Raw genomic sequence first — 8427 nt, forward strand, 5'->3', positions numbered from 1 at the left:
TATTATTTATTACTACATCAGACTAAGCAATACCTGACCTTATATCTGCATATCTTCCCCAGGAGCCTGTTACCATTCTGAGATTCGATAGCGCAGTGTTGGTAAGCCTGCCTTTATGTATTTTTTGATCGAATCAATCTTGAGGTCACTGAGTATGTCATTCGTTCTAATATACCATGGTACCTTGAAAAGTCTTCTCAGCGCCTGGCTTTGTGCAACTTGTTTGTTATAAGGGTATTTTGCATAACTTTGGATGGGACAGGCTATCCAACTAGAAGAATAGCTGTCGTATTCAAATTTTTTAAGACAAAAGAAATTATTTTGCAGTAATTCAATTACGCATTATTTAAATTTCTTTCTGTAACCTAATGACATGATGAAATGCACTTAATTTATTCTATCAAATTTGCCTTGAATTAACTCTTATTTTATTTTTTTTTTTTAAACATCAAAAAAAAATTTTTACTAGTTATGAACTAGTCAGATATTTGCTTACAGAAAAATAGTTCTATTTCATAGTTTTGAGTTTCAAAATCAAGTGAAGAGAAAAACGTTAAATTAATTTTGACCAAGAAATTCAATACATTATTCAATTTAATATATTTATTGTGGAGCGTTTGTAAGTAGCAATTTTAAATTTGATATCAAATATTTTTACTTGGGAAATAACTAAAACAGTATTAGGAAGACCACAAAGTGAAATGTATCTAAACTTAAAAATTAACAAAACGTAGGAAATATACAGAAAAAACACTTTTTTCTATTTGTGAATATTCGTTATCTGATACTCCCGGTGACATTTTGTTTTGTTTGGTAAATATTAATATTTATTTCAGATATTTTTTCTTTTACTGTCATACTCGGCTTCCGTGAAAGCAACACCGAAAGCCAAATACAAAAATAAATTTGAACACAATTTTAATGCAATCTAAACAAAACTAGCAATCCTCCGCGTTCCTGCAACGCACCTTAGAGTTACTGATGCTTAGGAATATAAATAAAGTAGACTTTACTTGACCAACAGCTCGAGTCACCATAGTAAAACCTCAGCTGGGGAAAATTTCAGAGATTTTATTTAGAATCCTTGTTTAAGTGTTGCTAAGTGGATATTCAAGTGTTGTTAAAAACACTTCGGTTGAAATTTAATATTTCAGTACAAAGAGGGCAGTATCCTTACCATATATTAAAAATAAAATTTATTCAATAGAAACAAACAATTTTAAATACACGAATGAATTCTATTTATACAAAATTAACTTCTTTTGATTTTTTAAAATTTACTTCTTCGGGCAAATATTTTTTCTATATAAAATTACATCTTTTTTTTGAGTAGTTCTAACTTAATGTACTCAAATTTCTATATCAAAACTGTTGAATTAATATTTACCATGCCAGGTTAAACAAAGATACTAGTCTTAAGACTAGAATTAGGCATTTTATGACTTATTTGGTCAAATAAGATACAAAGCGTACAAGTTAACTGCTTTAACTTAAGTATAAGCTACATAGCACTAAGGAATCGATCTTTCCAGGTCATTGTGAATTACGAGAAAGATGTGTAATGAGTTTTGGTGTATCTTATAATGACATTTGTCATAGCTGTGACTTAGCTGATGAGAAGAAGCTCTCTCTCTCTGTCTTATGTGTCATCATTTCCATTTAGTAAAAGATTTAATATCTTTCAAACCTATCTACCTTTTCGGTAAAGAAAGCTTTACTGATCTAATAGCGCTCTCAGCTTCAAAATGAAGAACGTTGCCATTTATAGACTTGTCTGTTTGAATCACTTTCAGTTTAAAAGTGCAGTTGTGCATACTTATTTTGCTGGACCTCTTGACCTAGCGTGTATTAACTTTCTGTCCATAGGTATAACAAGAGGCTTGTTTTGTACTGAAGTACTTAATTTAACCAAACCATGTGTTATACTATTTAAAATTTAAACATCTATTTAAAACATAATCCCAACAAAACTAATTCTTAACGTAAGTGATTTTGTGCTAGCGTTCGAAATTTATTCCAGCTGAGATTAAATAATTTCATTTTGGTCGGTACCAGGTGATGGATGACCTGGCAATGTACTATTTTTTCACATTTACACTATAAACCAGTGAATGTAAAATAAAGCAAACACTATAATATTCGAAACACATTAAGTATTTGAGTTCATGAACGCACACAAAAACAGTACACTAAAAATAAAATCCGCATATTCCAAACACTAAAAAAGAGTACTGTTTCCGACATTTCACATAAAATGTTAAGTGGTAGTGGAGGTAGTGAAATAATGATCCTTAAACGAACGTAGTGAAATTTTGTAACAACCTTTTTACTTACAAAATGAACTTTTTAGTGTGCATAAAAAGATCAGTAAAGTATTTTAGTGTTCGTTAAGAAAACGTTTTGTAGTTTCGTAGGAAGAAAATTATTTTGGTGTTTGTGTGTACTGTTAAATAAAAATATTAAATATGCATTTATTGAGAATTTATATTGAATTAAGTGAAGTATTGCAAAGATATGATACTTTGTGCTAAATTAGTGATTTGTATTTATAATAACAATAAGCAAAAAAATATATTTTACTAAATATTTTAATTAAATATTTTAATATTAATTAGTGTTTTTTAATAGAAATACAAAACATACTATGTTTGATTCTGAACAGTTTATTTGCGTTGACTATTGTAAGCAAATGTGGCCAGTCAGATATTCGATAAAATAAATAGGTCAAAATATTATGCTTTTGCATCTCACAGTTTAAGTATCTTATTTCAATTATATCAAATATATTGTGCAATTTATGAAACAAAGATAATAGCAAATTATGCAATTCAAAATTTACTCTTTTCATAATAAATTCTAAATGATTAAAAATAATTATTATCAAGATAATCATATTGTAATATTGTAACTTATCATGTAAATGATTTGCATTCGAAATGTAACTCCATCAACAAAAATTTATTACAAATACTAAATACTCATGTGGCATATTAAGGCTAAATATAAAATTATTATTTCTCATTTATTTATTTATTACAATATTTGTATCATTTTCATAAATACAAATATAAACTTTAACATTTTATCTATAATACCAATATCAAAAATATAGTACATATAAATTATACATTATATATTCTTATTGATTTCATCTCTTATTGATATTGATTTAAACCAAAAATTATTAATTGAGCTATAGATTTAAACTTAAATTTTATATTCAACAATAGAGAATACTATTGAAATTTAAAAGCTTGTAAAAATTAAAAATTTATGAGAAAATCAAATTTAACATTTCTTCTCTTATATGTGGGAAGGATGAAAATTCAATTCCCAACAGCAAATTTTCATTGTCTTAAGTAAAATTATGCCTGTAAACCATAAAAGTATGTTTTGCATAAGCAAAGTACAGTAAATGCCAGAGAAGTTCATTGAAGAAGTATCTCAACAACGCTCAACAACTTAATCGTACATAATCTACTTTAAATTTTACTCAGTCTTTAAAGCTTTTACAAAATAAGCTAGTTAAGATATTGCCTAAAGGTTAGCAGTTAGTACTTCAAGGAATTACGTTTTTTTTTTAATTAAAATCTATTTAAAAGCATAAAACACTTGTGTTAGCACGTATCTAAGCATTGCATAATACTTTTAAATCAGAAAAGATAAATTCATAACTCATTTATACGAGGGGTATACGAAAAGTTTTGTTTCCATATAAATATGAAAATGCTGGGTCGACATAGCTAAAAATGTAATTTTGAAAATGATGTGAGTTTTTTATATTAACATTATTTTTAATAATTCTTTTCTACGGTAGAGAAATTTGAGTAAGAAATTGAGTTCCTTACTTGAAATGTGATTGTACAAGCTTAGTTTATGATGACTTTTTTGAGTTGGTTGGTTGGTTGCAGTGACAGGCCTTTAGATAACTTCCATGTATCTCAATTAGCGATTTTTCGCCGTTTTGCTACCACATTCCTCGCAAGAACCATAGTATTGAGAAGATACTAAATCCATTTCGTCGAATTTAGGTAATTTAATAGGTCTTTCGTTTTTACCGATGAACACCCTGATAAACTATCAAAGAAGTATCTTCCTAAGAACCTAAATCTTCGAGACGGTAAAGCCGGGCATTTACAGATAAAATATATTATGGTTTCTTTCTCCTGCCGGTTTTGACAACTGCAGTGTGGGTTATGGGGAATGCGCGGTTTTTCTGCGTGTGTCCCTACTCACCAATGATCAGTAAGAACCGCAGTAAGGCTTGCAGTGTTGACACGGTTTCTTTTGATGAGTTCCGAGGATTTATTTTTATTATAGGTTCCATGTTAACCTGGAAGTTGCACATGACTTAAGTGCTTAAGTACTTTCTTGAGTAGTCAAAGAAATATTGCTTTCATTCGATTGTTTAGCGAATGAAAAACAATATTCATTCATATTCAATCAAGATCTTTATGTTCTGTACATAACATAACTGGTTACCGTTTATGTCGATGGTGAAGACCAGTTAACTCCTTAGATCAGAGAATAATCAGAAAGGGCTGTGCTATTTTTTGCGATTATTATTCTTTCCTTGTTGATTGATTGAATATTTTAGAAAGTGTTGAACGAATTTAACATGATTTCGAAAAAATTTCATTATCTGCAGCAGAAAAAGAATTGAGTTTCATTAAGTATATATCTCATTTTTCGGCAATCTCTATTACTAAAACTTACCTATAACAATGGTAACTGATTGACAATCCAATTTATAAACCAGCTTTAAAATCAGCATGAATAACAGATTTCCATATCTCTGTTTATTTGTATTTCTGTATAATTGTCTATCTGTCTACTTGATTGTCCATTTGACTATTTTTCTATTTTGACTGTGTTTGTATCGAAGTTGTGCAGGCTATCAGTTTCAGAGACAACGGAATTACATTCTTGGTATATACTTATGTAGATATGTGTATGTGTGATTATTATTAAAATGTATAATCATACATTCATGACAATTATTGAAATAAATAATTAAAATTTGTTTCCATTCACAATTACAGGAAAAATCAAAGTTTAAATAATATATGTAAACGCACAGGAACTTTTTCGCTTTTTTATTCCTAATGTTTTTAAAGAACGAAGAAACTTTTTATTACAATTTTTATACACAGATCTTCCGATTCATAAACTTTTTAAAAATTTTATAACTGAAGTTGAAGAAAATATTAAAGGATATAAAAACCAGGATAATTAAATTGAATATGTATGCGTGCTTTTTGTTGTAAAATTGACACAAATTGGCAAGTATGTAAGTTTTTGGTGGGTTCATGTATATCCTGTTCACTAAGTACAAAAAATAACATATTAAATCAGTTTCATATAAAAAAAAACATTATTTTGGAAAACTTACATAAAAGTTTGTCGTAACTGCGGTACGAGAAATATAAAAACTTTTACATTTCAACATAAAATTTTATTTTGAAGAGTTTTGATTCATATACTTTTTCAACTTTTGTACAACTTTGATTGAAATTAATCATTTGAAATACCATATCCATGATCCTTAAATGATTCTGTAAAGGAATTCGTTAATGTTATTATTTGAAAGTTCGTACAAGTTTTACATCATATAAGTGAACTTAATAAATTATATAAAATGCGTTATAATTCAAATGGAATCCAAAATTGACTCTTTAAAGCAGTACAGGACTCAATCGGTTTTTTATAGTTGCAAAATAAAATTGTGGAACACTGATTCAAAACTGCATTAGTTCTAAAAAACTAAATTTCTGACAAGTTTCTTAATATTTAAATGAATGACTAGTGTCTCCACAAGAAAAACATATATTACCTATAATCTTTTTTTGATTAATCCCTTTGGAATTCTTTTAGGGAAACATCCATAAAATATAGTTTGTTTTTACTTAAAAGAAAAGAATTCCGATACATACCATTGATCTACTCTGTTCAGGTCCAGCTACTTTGGTAAAATAATATGGTTTAAGTTATCATCAACCTAAAAGATATCTTGGAAAGTTTAATTTTATTATATACCAAAATTTTTCTGTAGACCTTAAACTTATGTAAATAAAGTTACGAACATTTTTAGTGGTTAAGCAGATGGAAGTCGCGGTATATTCCTTTTAGTCTCAAAATAGTAACAAAACACTTTCAGAATTATAAAGAAAACTATTCCAAAAATGTCAACAAAATTATTTCCTGAGACTTAAATCCCAATTTATGGTAAATATGTGTGATTTGCTATTAAATTCATTAAAATTTTGCATACCAAGGATTCAATTAAGGTTTTTTTAAGTTTTCAATGCGTAGTGATCTATTAGGAGCTGTATGTAAATCTATTATCCTAAGTTGATCATACAGCTTTTAATTATATAGTAGTTATTTAGTTTTTAATGAATGTATGTTTTGATGACATAAGAACTTAAGAACGAAATCAAGTCAATTGTTCATAATTTTTACACACAGTTTCGTGTTTATCATCCATATTTTCAGTAGTGTCTTTACTTTTTGAATGGCTTATTAGTTTTAGTATTTAAAGTTAACACATTTATTTGATATATTTAAATTTATATTACGAATAATGAACTTTTTTCTGCGTGAAATGAAGATTTAAAACAATGGAATTATTATTTCATTATATAGCTCTATATTATTTCATGTAGCCATTTAGTATTCAATATAATTTAAGACATCTTTTGTGAGATCTGTAAAGCAGTAATAATACTGATTTGATCACCCTGTATAAAAGCGTAAGTCAGGAAAGAAAGAATATTATTTCTAAATGGAGCTTTTCAATGAAATATAGATATTAGGATGATTTACTTTTGAAAATTCATTTTGTTTTTATCTTCGTATTTGAAAGATAAAATGGAAAATAATCATTTGGCAAATAATAATAATTTTTATTTTAAGCTAAAGTGTATTCAACATCTTTTCTTCAAGAATTTTTATTTTTCACTTGAATGAATTTCAAATTTATATTTTATAAAATCAAGTTAAAAGAAACGTAAAGTAAAAAGGATTAGAAAACATTTTTACACGGAAATATAAATGTAAATCATAAAAAAAGTACAAAGTATTTTTTTCTGGATATTTAGTACATATAATTCTACTTTTTCTATTATGCTCTACTCTCAGTGAACCATAGGGCTTTCAATATCATTTTGTAAAAAATTCTATTGCGTGCTTCTCGGTCGACATCATTCGAAGAACAAGTACACGTAATATTTTATTAAAAATAGTTTTTAATAATTTTTAATATTTTATCTGTAAAAAGATCTAAGAAAGATTTATTCTAGCTAGTCTGCGAAAATAAAAAATTTACTTAGAGATGACTATAGATGAACCGCTATAACATATAAGCATATTAAGGTAGCATAACCAATTATATACCAAAGTAGAAAATATTTTGATGTAGAATTAGTCTACCGTATGTTTTTTCAATAAACCTATTTCAGGGGTTAAGGATTTATTTACTATATGTGTAAAAAAATACGCATATGTTACACCAGGGTAGAACTTTTCTGGATGTCTGATATATAGGAAAATACTTAAAATGGACATGATTAGTTTCATTTTTTGAAGTAAGGAATCAATTTCTGTTTTTTTTTTGCAGTAGTTGAAAAGCTTCAAAAACCACACTGTGAGACTTGAGCACTTGAACTTAAAGCATTTTAATATTAAATAACTAAATACCCTGTATATGAACAAATTGTTCTGTGCGTGTTCGCTTAAAATAAAAAGAGATACTCTTACTCTTATAAGTGATTTTAAACAACAAATCTGGTGTGCTTTGAAAAAGATTTAAAATTTTTTTTATATATATAAAAAAATACATTCGATCAACATAAAAAAATTTTTTGCTCTGAAGTTCATTACAAAATTATAAGCCAATATTTCAGACGTTTGACAATAAACCATTTTACGTGTTTCATTATTTTTACATAAGTTAAGGCATTTTAAAACTCTAAATAAAAATAAATAAATTAATTAATTTAATTACTTTTTCATACCTAGGATTCAATAGGATATCTAATTTATTCATCCGGAAGCTCTGAGTATCGGAAGAAATATGAATCCGGACCAACCGTTGATTAACGTTCAAAATGTATTAGACAACTCCTTTAATGACTTGATCCTGGAAGACGACGATACTGAATCTCAATCATCAACAAATGAATTTTGTAGTGCGCAATGGTATTATTATCATAATCATAAGTGGTTTCAATACAATAAAATAATGAATGCATTAATTGAGGATGCTTATAAGACTGGCAAAAAACGATTAGATATAACGCCAGCGCCAAATTTTGAATATATTGATTTTACCCAAATGATGGCTGTATGCGCTAGTGCACACATACCGAATGCTGTTTTAAAACGTGAAGAGGTTGGTAAGACTATATTTCCTAAACTCCTACCTCC

This window comes from Teleopsis dalmanni, chromosome 2 (genome assembly GCF_002237135.1).
Source record: "Teleopsis dalmanni isolate 2A chromosome 2, ASM223713v2, whole genome shotgun sequence".
In the NCBI taxonomy this organism is placed as follows: domain Eukaryota; kingdom Metazoa; phylum Arthropoda; class Insecta; order Diptera; family Diopsidae; genus Teleopsis; species Teleopsis dalmanni.